This window comes from Perognathus longimembris, chromosome 15, assembly GCF_023159225.1.
Source record: "Perognathus longimembris pacificus isolate PPM17 chromosome 15, ASM2315922v1, whole genome shotgun sequence".
In the NCBI taxonomy this organism is placed as follows: domain Eukaryota; kingdom Metazoa; phylum Chordata; class Mammalia; order Rodentia; family Heteromyidae; genus Perognathus; species Perognathus longimembris.
Genome location: NC_063175.1, coordinates 41,322,265 through 41,345,647, shown reverse-complemented (window position 1 = coordinate 41,345,647; position 23,383 = coordinate 41,322,265). Strand labels below are relative to the sequence as shown.

Below are 23,383 nucleotides of genomic sequence, written 5' to 3'. Positions count from 1 at the left end.
AATGTGACTGGTGATGGCATCTGTATTTTAAAAGAAAATAATTGTGTATATTTGTCATCTCCTTTTGGAATTGTCTGTGTGGAAAAGGAATAGGTCTGGCAGTTTCCCTTATCCAACTTCCGTGACCCTGCAGAGATTCTAAGTATTAGTAACAGTTGTATATCTGCAACTGACTCAGTGTGCTTACGATGCTAAATCATAAAGCTAAAAGAAATGAGCTCATTAATATTCGCTCTGTTTTCCCTGGAGAATCATAGCATGCCAGAAAGGAGAGAACCGGAAGTCATGGTCACAAGAAGTGAGATGTCAGACGCTGTGGCCAGCAGGTGGTCCCCTGACCAGGCATCTCTGGTGCTCAGATAGGCTCCATTTTGAGCAGCTGTTGCTCTGCGCAGTCTCCATTTGCCTTTACCTGTAGGCCAGTGCTCTGGCCTGTGCAACTGTGCAAGAGTGGACACTTCCCAACACGTGTCATCTTTCTCTGCCCCTGACTCTGGGCCACATGCATCCTTGCTCCCAAGACCTCCCTCTCCTTATGAGTATGGCTTTGCAGGCACTCCTCGATTCGTGTCACCAGTGGGCACTGGCTGGTCTTTCTCTCTGGCCTTGATGGACATTGGAAGCTGTTTCCTGCATGAGGTATGATTAGTCCTTACACAGTGTCTGCTAGAAGAACCTGTGAGTGCATTTACTTTGGGCAGGTATTTGTGTTTCTTTTAGTTAATTTGCAAGGTGCTAAATTTCTACCCCCTTGTGTTCATGTGCCTGTCCCATACCTCTTTGTATTGCAGTTTTAACTAGATTTAATTGACTGGCAGTAATATGCATATTTAAAATTCAGTTACACATATTTTGATACATGCGTGAACCTGTAAGACAACCACCAAAATCAAGGTAACAGACATTTCTTTTGCCTTCTTCCCAAAAACCATTGAAACCATTCCCCAGAAACCATTGAAGCTGTCATTGTAAACTCATGACTGCCTTTAAAACTTGTTACCCTCATTCTGCATTTGTATATTTGGTTTTCTTCTCTGAGCAAGATTTTCCAGTTATCTGCATTGCATTCTACCCTTCTACATGCAGTCGATGTTTCCACAAGTATATCTTTTTGCATCTGATAGATCAGGTATCCCTAGCTTCGTGTATATTCAACTTTGACAACATAGTCACATTAATTCTTATTTGTTATTAAGAAGCGATAGGGTTGGGAATTAGCTTAGTGATAGAAACCTTGCCTAGCATACATAAGGTTCTAGGTTTGATCCCTAGCCCCATTAATCTGGATGAGTTCCCATTATGTGTTTATTTTTCTCCAGGTACCAATCATTTAATGTGGTAGGTCTTGCTAAAGCCTGTGCACAATGGCTTGATCAGATGCGGCTTGTTCTTGGATTGCTTTTGGTTGTGTCAGAGCAGGTGGGCTAGCACAGACCTCACTAGCCTAGCTCCACCCTGTCAAGTTTCTATATTAGGGGTCCCTGTTTCCTAAGCACAACAAGAGCATGCATGTGTGTGCCTTTGTCTTCTCAGATTCCTGTAGTGTGTGCTCTGAGCTGAGCTGAGTCTGGCAATAGGCTGCAGTCAGTAGAGGTGGGCTGTTGAGATTACACCTCACCTTTTTCTAGTGTCAAAGTCAAACTTGTCACCTCATGTGGGTTTCTTCTAGAATTAATACAGCTAGTGACATGTGAATGGAATTTAGTTCTTCAAGGTGTCAGAGATGATTTTCACTGAAAAGAACTAATAGAATGTGAAGCCTAGCAGGATGCAATGGCATTTCTATTTACAACGTAGTAATGCCTTTCACGCCATGTTAACCCTTCTTTTTTCCAACTGCACATTTTCATATTTGTATCCCAGAGGAAAGAAAGAGAAGCCACAAACTTCATGTGCCAATTCTGAGCTCAGTGGCAAAGGAGGAAAACATGAAGTAAGGCAATTAAGAGCTTGGGTGTGAGGAACAAGAGCAATGTCTCAAAACAGAAGCTGTGTGATCCTGAGGCAGCCCCTTGAGTTCACCTTACTTGGTAGATGTAGTGTCTGCCGCTGTCTTGGGGAGCTAGATGTGATGTCTGACTCATATGACTGTTAGGACAAAACAGGTTGATGAAGGGCTTGGTGTGGTGTCCAGCATGAAATGTTCAATGGATGTCAGACATGGTGGCGGTAGAAGAGAGACTGATCAACACTGTGTCATACCTGTCACTCATATCATGGTGTCCAGAAGGAAGTGATATGAGGAGAACTAAGAGTTGAGTGAGATTCCCATTGATCATCCTCAGGACAGATAATACTTTCTGGCCAAGGGAGACATGGTTAGCCCTATGTGCTTAGTAAGTTCTTGTGGACTTACTCATGGACTTGTGTTTGGCAATCACCTATCATGACTATAATTCCAGTTTCAATCAGTCTAGAGGGAGTACAGCACCAACTGCACTATGTTTAAGTATATTGATTGTTGTAATGAAAGACCATCTGCATTCAGATCTGCACTCTGATAAATTGCATCAGTGGCCTGGCAACCTGGCAGTATTGTCAGAACATGGACAGTGCTGCCCCTGGGTGACACTGTCAGTAATCCTAAGCAAAGAGAAATAGTGCATTCCACCACAGGAACCACATCATTGTTGGGCTGGCTCCTAGCCTTTTGCTTGAGATACGCCTAGTCAAATATCACTCACTGACCTAGCACATAGTGACGGCCAGAAAGCAGCTTCTTACAAGTGGCACAGGTGACAGTCATTTCTGTTGCCTGCAGTAATGACTATTGGTTAGAGCTGCAGTCTTCAACCTACTGGCATGTGCCACTTTTTGGAAAATGGCATATTGTCGTGGGCAATGAATATATGTATATATATATATGTGTGTGTGTGTATATCTATATAGATATACACATACATATACACATACAAACATTGGTCTCGCCATATCCCTTTAAAGTTTAAGATATCATTTGTGCATGTTTTCTAATTTGCATGACAGTATAGTAACACAGAATATAATTTATAGCTATATATTTTGTGAGAGCATGCTCAGTTTTAATTATTGACAGTTGCATTTACAGCCACATATGCAATAATCTTTGTAGACTAGCTTGTGTTTCACATGGGAAAAGCTGTCCCTCAGGCACTTGCTGTGATGTTCTTATCAGCACTCCTGATACTCTGGAGAAAGAGAGAAGGCAGCTGATTCAGGGAAACACATCCCCCATTAAATTAGCTATAATTAAGAGTACATTGACATTGCTGCTCTGTTAGTGTGCTTGGTCTAAGGCTAGGTTAGAGAACACTGCTCTTTTTTAGAAGCTGTTAATTATATTAGGCCACAAGTACGCAACAGTGTCTGAGCTTTAAACAATAAAAGGCAGGGTTATGGAGGTATTTATGTATTTATCATGGAGACTGGCAAATTAAGTCCCAGCACCTGACTATGCCTGGCTTGCCCAGCTGGAGTAAGCAGAGGTTCCCCACAGAAGTCTCTGTCTCTAGGTCCGAATCAGAATCTTGAGGGTGGAACCAAACCATTTTGTCTGAAAGCTCCACAAGTGACTCAGAGAGCGGGGAGTTTTGAGACCAGTGTTTGGGAAACTTCGGAAATAGACAAGAATCTTTGATTCAAGGGACTTAGAACTGGTACTCAATCACAAACAAGAATCTGGTTTTGATAGTCCCTTTGAAGAGACTGCCCTTAAGCTCCATTGGGCTGCTTTTGACCTGGCAGTGTGAAGTAAGGGTCTACCCGAGAGTGTCTTTTGTTCAGGGAAAAAGTTAAAGAACTCGAAAGCCTGTTGGGTGGAGGGGGAGCGCCCTTCATTTTTTTAGGGGGTACCTTGCCTTGTCTGCAGTTGTTCTCAGTCTGGGCTGAACAGGGCAGTCACCTGGGGAAGGCTTTGAACTACCCCTGTCCAGCCCTTACCCTACCAATTGTGATTCGATTGGACCTTAGGTGTGGTATTTCTTTTTTTTTTAATTGAGAAATTTTACATGATTTACTTAATAATAAAGATACAAAACCATTTAGAGGATATTTCTTAAACACTCCCAAGTGTTGTGTGTGTGAGGCAAGGTGGAGAGCTGTGCCGATACCACCTGTGCAGCCCAGGTAGCCTACCTGGTTTTTGTCAGCACCAGAGACTTGAGGAGTGAGAGAACACCTGTGAGTAGCTGTGGTACAGAAAGGGCTGAAGATAGTAACTCATGGTCAGGAAAAAACCTATGTTGACATCGTCTGCAGCCTCAATAGACCGGCTTGAAAGCAAATGTCTCTTATGCCTGCCTGGCTCCTGCCTCTGTTGGAGAGCAATGATGTAGGAGGCTAAAGGAGGGAAATCCGCAGCCAAAAGATGACACAAATTAATTTGGTCCTCCGTATTCCCAGAACTAGATAATAAAATGCTTCATGATCGATGACTTGCTTTAAAAAAAATATGTCCTTTTGGTTAAAAGGGAATTAACATTCTTTAGAAGAGAAAGTACCAAGAATATTTAGAATGATGCGGTGGCTATCTTTTTAGAAAAATGCCTTGATCCTAGTAGCAAAGATGGAAAAGGGGAAATCTGAGCACTTCTCTGATTAGTCACCCCATCTGACTAAGAATAGCTACATGCTAACTTTGTGTTCCTGAGAGATTGCTGAGAGCCTGGTAATATAGGTGTGGGAATTATTCAGGCCCTCTCTAGCTGCCTGTAGTTGAAATGTGAGGTGCTGATTTTCAGTTCGGGTATTGGGGATCAATATATGCTCACTCCGGTTGGCTCTGCTTCACCACTGGGTCCTTGGGCTCCTAGAGTTTTACTCCATTTGTCATTGCATATATTGATCCATCATAATTACCTGACACATATAAACTCTAGCTCAGCAATCCAAAGCAGAGATCTGTCTTCCCACTTGTGAGGGCTTGTCACTTCTACAGTTTTGATCATTTTACTTTTATATATTTATAGAGCCCCTTAGATTTTATTTTGCAGAGTATGTTGACGTGATGCAAAGAATGATTAAGATTCCCCTTCTTGGACCTGGAAGGCTCCTGAGAGCAAATCCTGTAGAAGATCTCATTCCTTTTACAGAATGTTGAGTGTGTAGTAATATCTGCAATGGAAACTTTTAGTTCCCTCTAGAAGCAACCATTGTGCTGTTTGGAAATGTCTAGAAGCAATCAAGTATCTGCCTCCTCATTCCTTTCTGCCACTCTGAGGCAGAAAGAGGCCAGCCTCTTTTCTGGAATTTTCTGGGAATGAGCATTAGTATTTTCTCCAAGCTAAAGTCTTGCTAGTCAGACTAGCAGTTGGCATATGACAATTTATCATTCCATAAGAAACGGGGAATAAGCTCTAGTTTTTGTAACTATCCTGTAAAATGTGATATCCATACTTGAGCCAGGATTCTAGATCTAGCCTGACCACAGCAGAGGATCATGGTCCTCTTCTATTCTCCTGGGAAGCGACACTTCAGAGCTGCACTTAAGGGTATTACTAGTAGTTGGCTGCTACGATGGTTGCAAATAATATGCCAGCCAAAATACTCTACTGCTTTTCTGAGCTGTGGCCACCCCATCATGTTGGTTTGGCAGAGAGCACTGTTGTGTGTTGGTGTTATGGGCCTGTAGGTTGTAGAACTTGTCTAGGATGCAGAATTGAGTGGCCACTGTGAGCCTAGAATCCAGTTTTTCCTGGCCTCCAGGTCACTTTCTTCTATACTGAGATGTTCTTAGAGCTAACAAAAGCATGCTAACACAGTGGTAAATTGGCAAAATGACATCTTCATTGAACAGTGCCTAGTCAGAACAGAACTGATGGCTTACTCTTGAGGAAGGAGCCTGAAAGGGCTCTGTAACTCTGACAAAGCATCTGATTCTACCTTCTGATCCTCCAGGGAGCCTGGGTGGCTGTCATACATTAGCCACAGGATACTAAAGCTGAATGAGGGTTTCCCTTTGAGGCTCAGCTTCCTCCCTCATCTGCACCAGGGGCTCCCCAGGCCTGTGAAATGGGGATGGTGGGTGCAGCTGTGGAGAGATGACCCCGTGGGCCTCCCCTTGTTTCCCTTGTGTTCCAGCCCCAGGCTTCCTCTTCAGGTTTTCCTTAGCAGAGGGACTGCATTCCACCCCTTCTTGACCTGTTACTGACCATGGTGTCCGTTAGCGCTGACATTCACATCGCAGACCCAGTTCATGCTATCTAAGCTGTTGATTAATTGACTCACAGCAACAGGCAGGCCTGCAGAAACCCAGAAATCTTGCTTTGATGACCAAAAGCTGAACCATATGGCAGTTCTTCTATATCTGCCTACCCAGTAGTATAACCTTTATCCTCCTGAAACAAACTAATACCTCCATTTGAAGGAGAAAGTCATGTAAAATAACATGGGAGAAGCATAAACTTCAGAAGTATTTCCCTGCTTCGTTGCTTTGCATGATAAGAAGAGGAAATGTCCCCTGATACACTTATACACGTATCATGTAATTGCCACTGGAATACTGTCTCTGTTTTATAGGTTTGGCAGTGGAACCATAGACAAATTACCCATTTTGCCTAAGGCACATGGCTGGCAGTTGGCAGAGGTGATACGAATCTGGGTACTATAACTTCAGCCCCCTGTGCACTTGGGTGCATGCCTGGATTTCTCGCTTGGGAACTGGGTGGATCAAAGATGTCTGCTGGTACAAGGATGGTGGGAAGAGAAGAGAGGAGACACTCGTTGGGGACAGAGAAGATGAAGTGTTTTCTTGGGATGTTTACATCCTGTCACTTAAGTAGAGCTGTCTAGTAGCTGAATATACTTAAGTAGAGCTGTCAAGTAGCTGAATGTATGGTGCAGTTGTAAAGTCTTGGCTGCTGGACTGTACTTAGCCTTGTGATGTTCACCAAGAAGAGAGTGCGGGGAAGAGGAAGCTGTAGCTCAGATCTGGACCTGAGGGACATTAGCACTTGAAGATCTGGTTGAGAAGGAGGAACCTACAAAGAAATGCAGGCTAGTGAGTAAATCTCCACTGGGCTGATGTGTCCTCCTCAGTAGCAGTTGGAAATGTATGTCACATTTTTGGTTGACAGTGATAGAGTGGGGCAGATTAATTGGTCATCGTCAAGGGCACAGAACAACCTTCAGTGTACTGAGCATGCTGGTATATCTAAGCATCCTCCCTGGCATACGTGCCGTCATGTATGCACTGGGGTTTGGATAGGTAGAGCCTTTGCTTTTCCCCATTTGAGCATCTCCCTGCCGATGCTGCATCCCCTGAGAGTGGCTACTGGTGGGCATAAAAGTTGAGCTCAGTAAGTGCCCTGGGTACCAGACTGTCCACCCTGCAGGCAGGAGCAGCTCTAGACCTTCACAGAGTAGATAAGTAACAATGTCATATTAACTTGATGCCTGCTCAAAGATTCTCCCATCCGAAAATATCCATCTCCATGGCCTGTCACTTTGTTTAAAGTGCTACCTTCCCTGTCAGCTCTGAGTTAAAAAAAATTTGCATACCTTCTCCCAGAGAGAAAATGTCATTTATATCACGCCTCTGAAATGTGACTCAGGTCTGTTGTTTCCGACTTCTCCTCCTGCTTGAGTTCGGGAGCCCTGTCCCCCGTCCCGCCGGCTCTGCTGCAGCCTCTGAGCAGGCCTTGGCCTTGCTTATGTGTCAGGTCCAGCCTCCACAGTGCTGAGAAGTTGGAATGGATGTCTGCTTGAAGGAAAATGGTTTCAGTTTGTAAAACTCTGATGGGTACCAGGCACCTTCTAAACTAATCTGTCCCGGGCCGCGTTTACACTGTGCCTTGACGTGAACTGAGGAGGGCACCAAACACCACTTGGTGTTTGGCCAGAATGGATATGGTTTTGAGCCATAAGGGTGAATTTGTGTATGAGAATGTTTCCCCATGAAGTGGCTACTTGAGCTCTAGAAGAGACTAGACCCCATCACGATGAGTTTTGGTGAGTAAGAGAATGAAAATAGAAACTGCTGTTTCATAGAAATATAAAATGGAGTGGCCAATAGGAGAAGGGCAGGTGTCGTTAGATTCCCTAACAACCCACAAAGAAAGCAGGAGTCAGTCGGCAGAGCCAGGCTGCCCACTGAGCCTTGTGCCCTTTCTTTTGAAGTTTAATCGTCATAAAGGAAGGATACTAAGAACTTCAACTTCTACATATTTATGAGATACAATTACTTCAATCTCCTCCGCTAACTACTTCCTCATAGTAGTTTTAAGAGCACATTTATGAACTTAACCTTTTCCAAATATAAGGTTTTGTTTTAGGGTCCAGATAGGACTGTGTGTTTGTGTTTGATTTTGTTGCATTTGATTTATTGCATAGTAGTGCAAGCCAGGCAACCACAGAGCGCAGGGCATGGATCTTCATCTGAGCCTGTCAGAGAAGTGTTCTATCTTTAGTTAGTTTAGGAGAGCTACCCACCTCCCTCATTCTTGACTGTTCAATCTATCATTCACTAACTCAAGAGAAGTTGTTGAAATAGCTGTCCACTGGCGCATGTGCTGTGATGTCACCTTGCTGGGCCAGCACTGTGATTGTGGTGCTCTGAGCCTGGCTAACCTGTGTGTGGCCTCAAACAGGTCACGTCAGCTCTGTGTGCTTGTTAATGGGGCTTCATTCCAAGGATTGTTACGGGAATTGGTTGATAGGTATAAAATGCCTCGCATATGGAAGAGATCCTCTAAGAGCTCTTACCACTATTTTCATAAAACATCTCTTGACTGGCCATATGAATCCAATATTAAATGTTCACATTGATATTATAAATAGTTCAAAGACTTTTAAAGACAGATTCTGTTGTTGGTTGTGTAGCATATAAGGAAAGAACAGCCTAAGATCTTTATCAACACACCTGTTAAAAGAATACGCACAAAATAGACATGTAAGTGTAAAAGCATGGAGACTTACCATCAAGCAAAAGCATAAAGTGACTGGAAAAAAAACCCACTCTTAAAGCAGGCCCACTTAAGGTCATATAGAAGAAACAGACACAAAACCAGCTGCCTGGAAAGTCGTGGAAATTCCCAAATCAATTTCTGTGTTAAGTGACACTTGAATTTATCAACATTTCTATAGGAAGTTAATTAAAATTTAATGCTAACTGACATTGTTAGGAGTCAAAAGTCTAGTGGTAAGTCTGTTCTTAAAGTATTTCTTTTGATAAACATTTAAGGTTAAAAAATCCTATTTGTCAAATAAAACACTGGTTTCTTAAAAACAAACAAATTTTGGAGGAACATAGGACTTGGGATTGTTTCAGAATATGTCTTGTCTTTTGAGTGAAGTTATATAGTTTGATGGGTTTCAAGCAAAATGTTTTTTAAGTATTCTTCCAGAAAATTTCTAAAGCTGGTTATTATGCTTGTGAAACATTAAACCCAAGAAAAAAAATGAAAATGCATACCCATACAAAATTGTCCAGATATTCTCAGCAGCATTATTCACAATCACCCCCAATGAGGATGTTTACCCATCAGCTGAGAAAGAAATAAACAAGATAGAATCTCTCCACACCATGAGCTATACCATTCAGCTCTATAAAGGAATGAAGCACCACAATATGGACAAACCTTAGAACAAATCCTAGGGAAATAAGCTGGTCACAAAAGACCTCAGAATAGGCACGTCTGTGTATTTGGAGAGTAGATCCTGGTAGAGAATGGAATGGGCGAAGTGGGGGCCAGGTGACATTGGACAAGTGTTTATTACTTTTTTTGAGGGTGATGGAAATGTTCTACAACTGCTGCCATGCTGACACAGCTCTGAACATATGGAAAACCTTTGAACTCTGGGTGAATTGTATGGCATGTGCCTTATGTAATAAAACTGTGAATAAGGCGAGAATACGGACGATTTGGAGATACTTTAGAGAAGGTGGAGCGGAATGGGTCTTTTGGATGACATCATTTGGGCTGAGATCTGAGAAAGTCAAGTTGAGACAGAGACACCATAATAATTTTACAGTGTTAAGAATTACATCCAAACGTCTGGAAGAGCACTTGCGTAGAAAGCACAAGACCCTGAGTTCAAGCCACAGTGCCTCAAAACAAAACCTATCCAAGATTTATTTGTATTTCTATGGATACATAATTTCATGTCACACACACTACTAACACACATGCAAATAAACCTGCTTTCTTTTTAACATAAAGATGTTTCATTTTTATTGGTCCCCCCCCTACATTAGAAACCTTTTAAATCTAAGCTTTATTAAATATAAAATGAGAATTTCACAGAAACCTCTTAGGAATTAGGTTCCTATAAGATTGGATCCTGGCCTGATAAGTGTCTTAGTAGAATGAAATAAAGAGAGGTAAGAAATAAGATGTAATGAAGAGTGAGATAAGAAGAGAATCATTTAAGTGGGTGCTGACAGCTCACACCTGTAATATTAACTACTTAAGAAATGAAGATTTGAAGATTGAGATTTGAGGCCAGCTTGGACAGAATAGTCAAGAGTCTCTTATCTCCAATTAACCAGCAAAATGCCACAGTAGAAACATGGGTCAAATGGAAGAGAACACACCACCCAGTAGGATAAAAATTGAGTTCAAGCCCTGGTATTGGCGCAACAATAATGAAGCATTTGAGCACCTAAGTGGCAAAGCCCATCTCTGTACTCAGAATGCTGAGATCTGAGGATCATGGTTTGAAGTCAGCCTGGACAAGAAAGTCTGTGAGACTCTTATCTCCAATAAGCTACTCAGGAAAAGCCAGAAGTGGTGCTGTAGCTCAAGTCAAGTGGTAGACTGGTAGCCTTTAGTAAAAGAAGCTTAGGGATAGCACCCAGGCCTTGAGTTCAAGCCCCAGGACCAGCAGAGAAAAAAATCCTATCTCTAGATGAGGGTTGCCTAGCACTCTGATCTTTGCTGGAGTCTTAGGGCTTTGTCCAGTACTTGCCAGCCCCAGTCTTTGGCCCTTTCTCTATGGCCCTTTTCCTCTAGTTGGTAATCTAGATGGCTCTGCTAGGGAGCACCAAGTTATGGTTACTGAACAAGTGGATGCAATGGGCCTCCTAGCTTGGTCTTGAGCCTTACACTGGTTTCTAGTGACCAGTGTACCAGTAACTCTGGTACTAGCTTTTCCTTAGCTTTTTACTCAAGGCTATCACTCTACCACTTGTCTCACACCTCCATTTCTATCATTTTCCTAGTTAATTGGAGATAAGAGTTTCTTGGATTTGTTTGCCTGGGCTGCCATGAACCACGATTCTCAGATCTCAGCCTCCTACGTAGCTAGGCATGCACTACCAGCACCCAGTCTTGGTGGATTTGTTAACAGAAAAATACAAAGCATTTAGCAGTCAATCCTCTTTGAAAGTTCTGCTTCTCTTATATGTGAGTTGTTTAGGCCTCTGCCTTCTCTTCCTCACACTGACCATCTTATGACCATCATTTTATGACATATACACAAATGGTAAACCATTTGAAGGAGGAAAGTGGAAGAACTGACTATAATGACCTGGAAGTCGAACTATCCTTTTCCGTGGTGAGTCCCAGCCATCCCCAAGAGCACCTAGGGCCTGTGGAAATAGCCCAGCCACAGCCTCCTGGCTGGGCCTGCCAGTGGAGGGGAAAGAGCAAGACTTAGTCCAGCCATGGAAACCAAGGCTTTGCCAGTTCTGGTCCCTGTGAAGAGATGAGGTATTCCTTGCTCTACCTCCCATCATCAATAGAAGGGTAAATGGAGATTTGGGATATGGTCTTGAAATACAATAGAATTGCTATTGATTCTTGTGGAATTTGGTTATCTGTGTGGCTCGAATCTACTGTCTTATTGCTAACTCTCAGCCATCTCAACTCCATATAAAAAGGCACTCAAGAGAGATCAGGAAGATGGACAATTGATAGAAATTTCCCAATAGGACCAAGATCTTGGCTATTCTCCTGCTCAGTCTACATAATTGAGTGATCCTTTTGATTCTTTCAGAAAGCTGACTGGTTTGGGCCTGGGGCTGTTGTTGCAGGAGTTCAGGAATGTGTACTCTGTGTATGGTTCTCTTGAAGCAGCTTCATTTGCCATCCGAGGCAGCTGGGGGAGGGGGCGCAGCTGAGGAACTGGAGACTACACTCTCTTACCTGGGGAGGCTGCATTTCTTAGATGGATGACAGACTCAATCCAAAGCCTGCCTGGCTGAGAAAGGAACAATGTTCTTTGAATTTCGTTTTGTTAGAGATGTATCTGAGAGTCGGCAAGTTTTCCTGCCAGCCTAATGAATGATTGATTTGCTTTCCGTGATTGGCTCTTTTCCAGCCCATTAAAGCGAGTCTGTCTTTTGAGAACTCAGATGTGTTCAGAGACCTTATGGATAGAATTCATTTGTATCCCAGAATCCACAGATTTGGGACATTGTACCAAGGAGATCCATGAATAAAAGAGTGCTGTTGATGAATTGAGCTGACTTCGATGTGGGCCTGCTCTGAGCTCCACAGTTACATGAATTATCTACTAAGCTACATAAGACTGGTTATGTGTTTGCTTGAACATCTTGGTCGGAAGCAGGTGTTTCACAGAGCGGCTTTGTGGCTGGCTGTGTGCTACGTGTGAAGGAGCCTGGTAAGGTAAAAGGAGAGAATGCTGGACTATGAGCTCTGCAGCTTAGTGTGACTCTCAACAGTTTGCTCCCCTTTGCACTCATTTTGCCCATGAGAAAAGAAGATGGCCACCTAAGAGCTATCCAGATGCAGAGCCTTCCCCACTGGAGTGGAAAAGACCTAATACGTTGAAAAATTTCAAGACAAGTTTCCTAAGATGGCCTTAGAATCTGACTTCAAGTAATAGATAGAATTTGCCTGTGAAATGGGCATGGGAAAGAGAAGACATAGAGGTACAGGAAAAGTATCTGAATGATGGAGTCACCAGGCTTTTGTGTTACTTACAACTGACAGCAGGTGTGGAGGGTGATGCTCACTGGGTCAGGCTCCTTTCCCTCCCATCCTACCTTAGACCTTACAAGTGTTTGCAGCCTCCGTTTCATTCCCTGGCTTCTCATGGTCCTCCTGCTCTTGCTCTGGACAGCGTTGTGTGTTACAGACTTGTGTCTATGCTTTCCACAGGGTCCCTACTGATGCGTTGTAGCCCAGCCCCAGCCCATGGCAGCCACCTGTTCCGATGTCTCTCTCACTTTCTGCTCTTGAACTCTGCCTTTCAGAGGACTTACGAAGTGGGAGAGAGCTGGGGCAGGGGGTTCAACAGTAGAGATGAAGATGGGTGAAAGGAATAGACAGAAAACCCAGACTAAAGAGCCAGCTCATATGTAATCTTGTGGAAACTGGTGTATGTTTATTTTTTAGGGGAGGGGAGTCTTAGCTGCTTGACACAGAAAACTAAAGAAAAGTAAAGTAAGTGTTGTTCTTTATTCCCAACCCCTACTCACTGAGAGTCCTAGAGACACTTCTGATCTGACTGGAATCTTCATGGAAAGGAGGAAAGTAGAAGTGCTCTTAGAAATGCTCCAGATCTATTATCAGAACATGAAGGCACTGTTGGCTCCAAGCTTCTTCCTGCCAGTCTTGTTGTTATACTACTCCCTAGCTGAGTCCCCATGCCCCCCTGAAACCCATAAGTCCTTTATCCCATATCAGATCTCATTTTCAGCACTCCTTTGAACCAAATTCCCATTCTCTTAATCTGGATACTCTAGCAAGCTTTGCTATTCATTTTGAGGCATCAAAAATTAAGTTTCAAATACCTGGTTTGGCCTGAGCCTTTCTTGTTTCTCCTACCATGCTCCCTCCTGCCCCCAGAAGCTTTACAAGGCTACTTGAGATTCCCTTCTTTTATCTGCCTCTAGAATTTCATTTTCTGCCTGGAACATTGAGTTATAGGCGTGGATCTGTGTCTAGAAGGAGTGATCTCATTTTAAAAGCGACAGAGTATGAAGACAGAGCATTTATTTTTGCAATTAAATCAAGCCAGCAGTAGAATTGGTGTAAAGTATTTCATGATATGCATAATCTTTCGGCCCATAAATATTAGACGGTTGACATGAATGTTTACAATTAGTATTTTTCCTGGGCTAAACTATATTTTTTTGAGTTCTCTTTTTTTTTTTTACCCACATTCATTCATCATGAAATGTTTGAGAACTTAGCATGCACCTGATTCTAGCCATTTTCCACAGAGTGCCCTTGTGCTCTGTCTCATTTAAATGTGATCACATGTCCTTAGTGGCCTGTCTGCTGTGGACACCATCCAGTGCTGACCACCTGTCCTCACAGCCCTCCGGTCCCGCAGTGACTCAAATACGTCACTGATTTCACCAGGAAGAAACAGTTTCTGGGCCAAAAGTCTATGGTCCCTTGCTTTTAGAGCAAGGGGAATAAGAAAGCATAGCTCAAAGGGAATGTCTCTAAATTATAGCATGTAAGAGCCTATGGCAGCCAAATGAGAGGAGGGAAGTGGCCCATGAGCCCTGTCCTCCTGATCTAGCCTCTTACCTTTAGAGGAGACACCCCTACACAACCAAGGCATATCCAGCTCCAAGCCTCCAACTGGAAGAGAACCATGAAATCACAAGGCTAGGGAAATCATCTAGGCTAGTTCTGCACACCAGTAGGGAGCATCACTGCCCAGGTCTTATTAGAAATGCAGGTTCCCAGGCCCTGCCTTCGCTGCTGAATCACACCCTGGACATGGACTCCCAGAGCCTCTGGTTGACTGAGCTCACCAGGAAAGATGGATGTACACTTCAGTGGGAGAAGCAATGGTCCAGCCCAACCCTGCACTTGAAGTCCAGATGGCAGATGGGGACTTAGCCTGATGTGCTGCTTCAGTTAGCTGCAGTCAGCTGCCTCTCAGGCAGAATATTCCTCAACTTTCTCCTGCTTCCCAAAAGACCCATCAAGAGTTAAATTTTGTTGTTGCTGTTGTTGTGCTGGTACTAAAACTTGAATCTCGGGTCTAGGCATTGTCCCTTAGCTCAAGGCTCTCCCACTTGAAATACAGTTCCCCTTCCAGCTTTTTTGATGGTTAATTGGATATAAGAGTCTCATGGACTTTACTTCCCAGGCTGGCTCCAAAACACGATCCTCAGATCTCAGTCTCCTGAGTAGCTATGATTACAGGCATGGGTGACTGGCACACTGCAAGAGCTAAACTTTTAAAATGCTACTTATTGCCTAGAGTACTCGATCCTACTCGTGATCTTAAGGTCTGTGCTAGTGTTCCCTAGTAACGATGTGTGTAAATGGCATCACATTTTCTTCTGTCTCAAGTGGAGAACTAAGGAAAAAATCTTAGCTTAGGAGTTGATGCAATTTTTCTGTAAAGGATGCAATTAAAAACATTTTAGACGTGTTGGCCAAGAGGCAAGATTAAGACTTATGTAGTTTTCAAAAGCAACAGATTATATAGAAAGTTATCAAAATATTTTTGGTGTTTGTGATACCGTAAATGAAAGGGGTTCTTATGCATATAGTGAAATTAATGCCCATCACTTGGAAGTAATGATAGTGCTAAGCATTTAATGGTACCTGCAGCAACTGCACCCTCATCGTTACAAAATCACACATTCCACTAACAGTGCTGTGGCTTTCTTTGGAAATATGTTATTATTTGTGGGGTTTTGTGGTGCTGGAGATCAAGCATGCCAGGCAAGTGTTCTTCCACAGAGCCTCACCCGACTCATGTGGTGAATTTTTAAATGAAAGAAAGTCTAAAGTTGTAGATTTTTGGTTTGTTTTTTTTTTTAACCACAACTCAATATATGCCCTTTATTCTACCAGGGTTCCCCTTAGTTCTACCTGAGGACTTGCCAGCAATCTGCGGTCCCCTGGTTAAGGACCCCCCAAAGTAGGAGCTAATTTGAAACTTATATTTATTCGTCCTGTTGGCTGTAGCAGGCGGTAGGATTTTCTTCCTAATGAATGTCCATCTGTGTGTGTAACATGACCAGGTAGCGGCTGCTCCAATCTGTGGGGAGTCAACAATGCAAATCCCCTTAATGAGGAAATGGCTTTGATTTCAAGGTGACTTGTTATAAGTCATTAGCTGCAGCTTGGATTTCAAAGGAAAGGTTCCTATTGTTGGAAGCAGTTTATGCTTTCACAGCTTTAACACTGTTTCATTTTTCAAGCAAATCTTTACATTGTATTACATTATATATAGGCCAACTATATATAGTAAGTTGCAGGGTATTTGAGTTGCTACACATACCCATACATATTTGTATAGTAGCTCATTTAACTAGGCTCTTTGAGTTTCCAGCAGTTGTTCTTCACCCCAACAGGGCTAATGTTTTAGCAGGCAGTAGAATCACTTGTGGCATTTTCAAATCTGTCTCCAAGCCCCACCCCCATCCAGCTGGTCCGGTGCAGAACTGACCCTGCAAGGGGTGATTTCTTAAGTAACCTGGATGTCCCAAGTGAATGGCTAGGATGGAGAAACCACTTTGCAGTAAGCAGATGATGATATTTTGTGATCGAAGTGTTGCCAAAAGCTAGGTACCTACTGCCTCATGCCTGTAATCCTAGCCACTTGGGAAGCTTGAGATCTAGAGGATAGTGGTTTGAGGCCAGCCCCCCCAAAAGTTAACTACATTCCATCTTCTATACAACTGGCAAAGAGTAGCAGAGCACCCGCCTTTCACGTGCAAGGCTGAGTTCAGATGCCAGGGCAGCCAAGAACCACAAGCGCTGCCAGGGACTATGGCCTAACTGTTGGGATCTGAACGCCCTTCATGCCAGCCTCTTCCATGACCGCAGCTTGTCCTTTCCAGCCCTTGCACAGCCTGGCACTCCTGGCTGGACTCGTCTCTGGGAATGGGTGATGAAGACCTGGAGTGTGGGAGACATCAGGACAAGGGATTTCAATGCAAAAGCTTCCTGAGCAGAGTCAAAGACCCATTTAGATGAGTGGAAGTCACTTTCCAGCAGCAAAGAGAAGGAATGGTTTGAGGGGAGGATAAAATGGGCACTGAAGGGCTAGTTATGCTAGCTGTGAGCCAAAGGAGAGAGAAGAGGGGATGTGGCTTGGAGGAAGAAATACCCAAATGTCATCCTGACTTAATGGAGGAAGAGAAAAAGGAGTCCAAGGAAAAGTCATTTTATCGAGCACATGCTGTACTATAAACTAGTTTTAGGACCAAATGAAATAGTGTACATATTATGTGTGTATATCACAGTTCACACCCAGCTAGAGACATTAACCAGAGCAAGGCCATAAAGTATAAAATGATAGCAAAAGTTTAACTCCATCACGCACACACACTCACCCAAACCCACAGGTGTTTGAGTTCCACAGTGTCTTTTGGAGATGACCAGGCAAGTGTTGATGGCCTGGGAGGTATCCTGCAGCTCAGCTACAGCCTGGGTCTGGACTCACAGAATATAAGGAGCAACAGGAGATCTTAGGGATCATCTTCCAGGCCTTGTTTTAAGAGCAGACAAGGCGATGACTTCCCATTCAGACCAAGGAGCCTTTACCACGGCTGGGACTCAAGTCTATCCCTGCTTGTCTGCCAGGAAGGGGATGGGCTGGATGAAGGATGCTGCAGTCCTTTCTTCAGTGCTGCCTTCGATGCCTAGGTGGAAACAGTCCATCCTGGGAGCAGCAGGTAAGAGGGATGAGTTCATCTCACTGCCACCTCCACCATGCTACACTTAGGAGCTCCAGAGGCCACTGTGGAACTGAAGTGGGAAAATGATGTTTGGATATGAAATGTGCTAAGTACTTACCTCCTACACTAAGTTCCTTTCCATCTCCCCAAGCAGACATTTAGGACTCTGACTGATTAAGCAGTTTCAGTGAGTACTTATGACAGTCTCCCTGAATGACTGGTGCTGAATTCTAAGCTGGGCCTGAGCACATATCTGTCATGGAGGGAAAGAGGAGCAGTGCAGGTGGCTGAGGTGTTCAGAGATGCCACCCCCACACCTGCAACCCGAGCCTGCAGAACCCTCACCCAGTGCCCTTCCTTCAGGTGTCCAGGGTGCACCCTTTCCTACCACAGGTCTGGCTGGTCTGGTAGAAGGGTTCTGGGGAGCTCTTGCTTGGAACATCCAGGCCCAGCCTCTGCTCAGCACAAATGCCCTCCACAGTGCTCCTGATGTTAGGGCTTATGCTTCACAGAATATCAGGATACAGGGCTGGGAATATGGCCTAGTGGCAAGAGTGCTTGCCTCCCACACATGAAGCCCTGGGTTCAATTCCCCAGCACCACATATATAGAAAATGGCCAGAAGTGGTGCTGTGGCTCAAGTGGCAGAGTGCTAGCCTTGAGCAAAAAATAAGCCAGGGATAGTGCTCAGACCCTGAGTCCAAGCCCCAGGACTGGCCAAAAAAAAAAAAAAAAATCAGGATACATGTGCAGCTCCATTCCAAGCCCCAGCTGCCTTGCTGAAATTTTCTATGTTCCCCCTTACCTAGCCCTACTCCAAGCCATGGTCTCTGCTCCCCAACTGTACCTTCTGTTCCCCACATAATCATCTTTCTTCTGGGTCAGAACCAGGTAGTTCTCCCAGCATAACTTCCCTAACTGCATAATCGGTTCTGAGAGGCTTCATTTTAATGCCGTTTTATGTTTATATCTCTAAGCAATACTTCTTTTTGCTCATTTGAATTTATAAAAGAAATGTCTCAAACCACATACAGTATTATCATTTTGTAGTATTTTCCCCTGTATTTCACTGTGGCTTTGTTTCACAGTTACACTGTCCATGGTACTGACACACATCTTTGCTGAACAGACATTATTTTTAAAAAATTGTTTCCTATTCTCTAGCATAGTGTCTCTCTCACACACACTTATACCACTGTAGATGATCTGTATTTCAGTGGTGGTGTTGACAGTATAATTGGAAAGTAGACAGACACAGTCAGGCAAGAAAGAATAGATTGATTATCCCCACAGTGAACAGAATATATTCTGACACACCCCAGTTTTCAGGTGATTTGTCATTACAGTGGGAAACAACAGAGGGGCTTAATGATGTGTTCAGAGATGGAGCTGTGTGTGGGTAAGCCAAGCTTCCCCAGGGCCCAAGCAGGCAGGGTTCACCTCTTGACCGTCTCAGTGTCTGTTCAGGAAAGTAGATTTTGTACTGTTATAAGGGTCAAGCTCCATGCAGTTGATCTCCTTCCTGAAGGTGATCTGGAAGAAGACTAATCTTAGGGCAGAGACCACCAGGTTTGGTTTTTATAATCAGGACATTGTACAGCTGTAGAGGGCGGTGGCCACTGGGCTTTGCCTGGGATAGCACATGATGCCCCTGTTTTCAGCCTCTCCACCCAATCAGAGTGCTAGCTGGCCCATCCAAGTCTTCGTATCTGAGATGGGATGTAAGGAGACTTAGCTTCTAGCCAAGGAGATCAGGGTGGGGAAAAGTTAGGTATATGAGTAAAATTTGAGTTTTAAAAAGTTCCATGAGATGAGGGCGCTGAGGAAGAGCTTCTGAAGAAGTGATGGTTTAGCTGTAGAGTTTAAGGTAAGCCCATCAGTACTGAGGACCACGAACTCATATTTTGTCTTGTACTGGAGCACAATTTGTTCATGGTTGCTCTGTTACATGAGATAGCTAGTGGTAATTCAGAGAAATAGCAGCAGAACTCCAGAGATGATGGCGGGGTAGGGAGCTGTACCAGGAGATGGAAGCCTGTGTTCAGGTTTCAGCTCCATGTCTTACGAACAGAGACATTCTAGGCACATGACTTGGCCTTTCCCAACTTTTCCTTTTTTTCCTCTTTACAGTGGGAAGACCGAAACTCAATTTGTTTTATGACTATTAAGCATGGGATACATAGTTAAGAGTTTAATAGCTTATCCAAGCTCCATGTGAATAAGTCATTAAATGAAAAAGCAGTTACATGTGCATGGCCGTAAGGCAGAAGGTGATTGTGTACCAGCATTACGAGCTGTGGGGTCAGAGAAGGTAGAAATCAGTTTGAGCTTCGAATGCTTTGGGCCATGCACAGCAGGAGAGAGTGAAGAAGGAAAACCAGGATGTGTGGGACCTAGTCAGTAGCGGGAAGCTTGGCAGTGAGTAGAGCCGGGAGGAGGGGCCCTGCCTCCTGAGCCTTGAACTCAGCAAGGTGAGGCAGATCTGTTTTGGCTTTGAGAGAGTCACAGGAGAAGGACTGATTCGAGGAGGAAAGAGTAGAGGCCAGCAAGCTGCTGTTGGATACTTGACAGGGGACGATGACTGGGCTGCAAGTTGTGGAGTTAAGAGCTGTGGCTCAAAGTGATAGAGCACTAGACTTGAGCAGAAAAGCTCAGAGACAGTGCCCAGGCCCTGAGTTCAAGCCCATGATCAACAACAACAACCACAAGGCATTCTTTATCTGTATCTTCTGTTATGATTTTAGTCATGGGATTTATTTATTGAATGTCAAAGATGGACAAGATCACTTGAAGAGTCCACACCACAACCTTCTACTTCAGAGATGAAAAGACAGAGAGCCTGGAATAGCAAGTGACCCAAAGCCAGACAGCCAGCAAAACAGTCGTGTAGGGACTGAGCCACGTGAGGTGAATGTGACAAGATGTTAAAAAGTGGCCCAAAGCCAGCAGTAGGAAACTCTTGGAGATGATCCTCTCAGGCAATCAATAATTGCCTTCTGGAATGTCCAGTGGAGGGACTCAAGACAAAGTATCCTGGCACTGGACGTGGGTAGGACTTGAGTAGAAGAGTATGTATTTACAGTTTCAGATAGAGGAATACTATAAATGTCATGGCCGTTAGGTGAACATTCTTCAGAAATGACTCAATTGTGGTGGAAGCATAAAGCCATCATCTTACAAGAAACGTAGAGATCCTCTTATATAGTTTTGCAGCCACCTCTGCATAAGTTGTGACATTTTCTCTGTAATGTGGTTAAGTGCCTCAGGTCTATTGGTAGCAGAGTCAGAACTTGGCAGACCCGATGTTTAGTTTGCTCCCAATATTATGTATTGTGGAGGGATTCAAATGTTTGACCAGGGAGTTTGGACTTAATTGAGTAAGCAAACTATGAATGACTATTTGGCTATTTCCCTTTCTTCAGTGGGGAAAAATATAATTAGAGCTGTGCTTTAGAAAGTGAGACAGCAAGGGTGTTAGGATGAATTGGAGACCCCACTATCAAGGGAAGCACTCAGAGGGCTTCAGGGATCCAAGTCCTAAGAGACTCTGATAAGATGACCTGAAGGTCAAATAAGGTCAGATAGCCAATCCAGTGCTACCATTGAGGTTCAAGTCCAAGTTCCCTGGCACTCTGGATTGCAATTCTCCAGAGTTGGGAGGAACACTAACTGGGGTGGCACATGGTCTAGAGTGTCATTGAGCACCATCCCTACTACATGTAACCTCCCAGAAGTGATGTGCTTCTTAATAGGTATTTGTTGATCTAAGGGGTAACTTTGTCAGGTTTTAGCTTACATGTCAGTATCAGCTCTAATAACCACCAAATTAGGCAAGTGCTAGCACTTGTGGTCATTTCTCATGCTTATTCTTTCAAAGAGCCTCAAGTGTAAAGATGGGGGTATTTGTAACTACCTCAGCTATGTGCTTACAACCTCTCTTCTATTGTTCCACTACTTTGAATCCTCATTCTTTTTCATTCTTTTTTTTTTTTTTTGGCCAGTCCTGGGCCTTGGACTCAGGGCCTGTGCACTGTCCCTGGCTTCTTCCCGCTCAAGGCTAGCACTCTGCCACTTGAGCCACAGCGCCGCTTCTGGCCGTTTTCTGTATATGTGGTGCTGGGGAATCGAACCTAGGGCCTCGTGTATCCGAGGCAGGCACTCTTGCCACTAGGCTATATCCCCAGCCCTCATTCTTGACACTTGTTATATAACCTAGCCTTTCAGGTAGATAGACAGAAAGACACAGGTAAGTAGGTAGGTAGGTAGTCAGACAGACAGACACCACTTGTCCCTAGAATAACCTGCTTGTACTTCAAGCTTACCTATCTCTCGTATGAGGCATCCTCTTTCCTGAGGGACTTTTCAGTCATTCTCTGATGACTTATAGAGCAGTTTGCACCTTGATGTTGACAGGGAAAAGTGATAAGGGTCACTAGTGTGTGCCTTATTTGTCTCTTCCAAGTATAACATGCTACCTGGGGCTCCCTGTAGTCTAATTCCCTGTGTATTTTGTGTTGTGATGGAGCCTGACAGAACTCACACATTCCCCTCACCAATCTGCTTCCTTGTCTCCAGACCTCTATTCATTGCTTCCCAGGATCCCTGTCAAGGGCCCTGATAGTATGGACCTCTCCATTCAAAGTGGCCCTCTACTAGGGATCAAGGCTCTGTCATACCCTACACATACTCATTTACATAGCTTAAATGCACAGAAAGAGCTTAGACAGAACTCCACAACTTTTGGAGACAGCTACTCAAGTCCTCTTTGTGTTACAGGCACACAGGAAGCTCTTAGGTGCTATCAAATGCATGTCTGTTTCAGAGATGTAAAGCCCACCTTATTATGTGCTCTGTCATCTAAAATAGTTGCATGTTCAGGGGCTTGGGAATGAGTGAAAGAATTAAGAATAGAGATGACACCTGATATTGTCCTCTGGGTCAAGTTGATGTAATATGAAATGTTAAAATGAAGAAGCACAGGAGCTATTAAAATTCACAGGTTTGTTTAGAGGCTGCCTTTCAATGTAAAGATGTCAACAGGGGCAAGGAAAGAAGAAATAGACACATTGATGACAGCAAGCTATGAGGCATCTCTGAAAGGCACTGGGAATTCCATCTCCCAAATATTAGATGGGAGACTACCTAATTTCCTAAGAAATTGTTTCTCGATGGTTATTTTCTGCTCCATTTTCTCCACTGAGCCTATTCACCAATCAGAGCCCTCTTCCCCCACCCCACCGCCCTCCCCCAACTCTCACACACAGTTTAGGGTTTAGGAGCTGATATCACACAGCTCCTTGCTGACCTTGAAGAGCAGCTCCTGAGGTTTCTTCTTCCCATCCCTCTCCCCATCCACCTGACTCCCCCGGTGCTCCCCTAACAGCTGGGCTTTCTCATCTTAAATTGTACAGCTTTCTTTGTCACCTGACTTGTCTAGCTTCTTGGCTGTTGGCCAGAGGTGCAGAGAGGCTGGCACTCATTCACTTAAGCCAATAAGCTGCAGCCTACCCATGTCAGTAACTTGCAAGATAGGGCAGCCACCATGATGGCTTCCCAGTTCTTCCTTAGCTGCCTCCGCCTAGGGAGCCACGGGAGATAGAGCCAGGAGTCCTGAGCTCCAAACCTCATCTACGGGAAGAGAGGATCAACTTTGTCTAGCTGTAGGTTGTTTCTAGTCCAACAGAATGTATTAAGTGCAATTCCGTGCCAGGCATGGTTACCATCCCTGGGCTTTGAAAGCAGTGCCAGCTCCTCCTTGGGGGTGAGTTGGTGAACTGCACAGGGATGCTCAGGTCCAGCCTTGACAAGAAATTTATTTCTTCAGACTGTGGGCCAAGTGTT

At 44.1% G+C, this 23,383-nt stretch overlaps 1 protein-coding gene across 2 annotated transcripts in view; it reads left to right on the top strand.

The window, feature by feature from the left end:
- Positions 1-23,383, top strand: part of Myo5b (myosin VB) — a 281,784-nt gene that overhangs the window by 131,384 nt on the left and 127,017 nt on the right. The window lies entirely within an intron of this gene.